Source organism: Lygodium microphyllum, chromosome 19 (assembly GCF_053477565.2).
Source record: "Lygodium microphyllum isolate KBCC chromosome 19, Lygodium_microphyllum_v1.1.10, whole genome shotgun sequence".
NCBI lineage: Eukaryota > Viridiplantae > Streptophyta > Polypodiopsida > Schizaeales > Lygodiaceae > Lygodium > Lygodium microphyllum.
In genome coordinates this window covers 1,388,523-1,389,944 of record NC_141153.1, presented here as the reverse complement: position 1 = coordinate 1,389,944, position 1,422 = coordinate 1,388,523, and positions in this window count along the sequence as shown.

Genomic DNA, 1,422 nt, shown 5'->3' with positions numbered 1-1,422 from the left:
TCAATTGTTTATAGAACATGTACGACGCTTTTCAATTTGAGATCATTGATCATGCGATCTTGGATTTTCAGCAAACAGTAAGAAAAGTTAATATCAATCATGCATTGTACTCGCAAGCTAATTGAATACCATATACAAGAAGATTGGGTGTAGCTGGCAAATTTTCTATCCAGGGAGGTGACGTCTTATCCCAAGGAGAAGTGCACCCTTTGCGAGATCAATTTAAAGAGTTCATGGGCGTGCGATGGATGGAGTGCCTGAGCCAATCCACCATTTGGAAGGTATTACCCAATCTATACTGTCAATACCAGAGGAGACGAGCAACCTTCCAGACCTACCTACAATCTTGGAGCCTGAGATGGAGGCAATGATCGATGCATTGATTCCCATGGATGTCGAGACTTTTGATCCGCTTACAGAGGAAGCATCCATACCATTATATAATGGGTACCGAGTATCTCGCCTGAAGACACTGCTTGCATTCCTAAGTGTGCAAGCAAAATATGGGTGGAGCGATGCGAGTGTGACCAAGTTGTTTAGGTATCTTGTACGTATGCTTCGTTGATTTCTTTTCAGCACTATCATTAAAAACATTTGTGCTTTTTTAAGGTATTTTATGATTTTTTTTCAGGTTACAGAAATATCATATATTACCACCTGCAAATACCATGCCTGAGTCTCGTGATAATGCACGACATATTTTACGAAAGCTTGGCATGGACTACAACAGCATCCATACATGTATCAACAATTGCATACTGTTTCGAGGAGAATACGAGACTATGGAGACATGTCCAAAGTGTGGTGCTCACAGGTATCGACAGAACTTGCAAGGACAAACCATCTCTCAAAAAGTTCTTAGACACTTTTCGCTTATCCCCACATAAACCACGTGTTTCGTACGTCCAGCATGGCGAGCTTGACAACGTCGCATGCGCAGAATAGGTCCACATATGGAGTTCAACGAATATTAGCGAATTCACGCGCATGGAGCCACATTGACTCTACCTTTCCAGGCTTTGTCCAAGAGCCAAGGAATCTTCGGCTCGGTCTTGCAATGGATGGTGTGAACCCATTCGCCGGCCTACGCTCAACTTCTTACAGTGTGTGGCCTATAGTCCTTATCAACTACAATATCCCTCCATGGCTTTCTACGAAGAAAGGACATCTCATTCTTAGCTTACTCGTCCCGAGCCGCTACAAAGTCAAAAATATGGACGTATATCTGTCTATTAGTCGATGAGCTTAAGATTTTGTGGAAGGAGGGGGTCACCGTGCAAGATATGAGTAAGTGCGATGGTCGACGGTCCGCCAATATTCGAGCCATTCTCATGTGGACGATGCATGACTTTCCGGGATTTAGAGAGTACTCATGTAAATAGGCTTCCATTCTTGTTGGTAATATCTAAATTTTATCTTGTT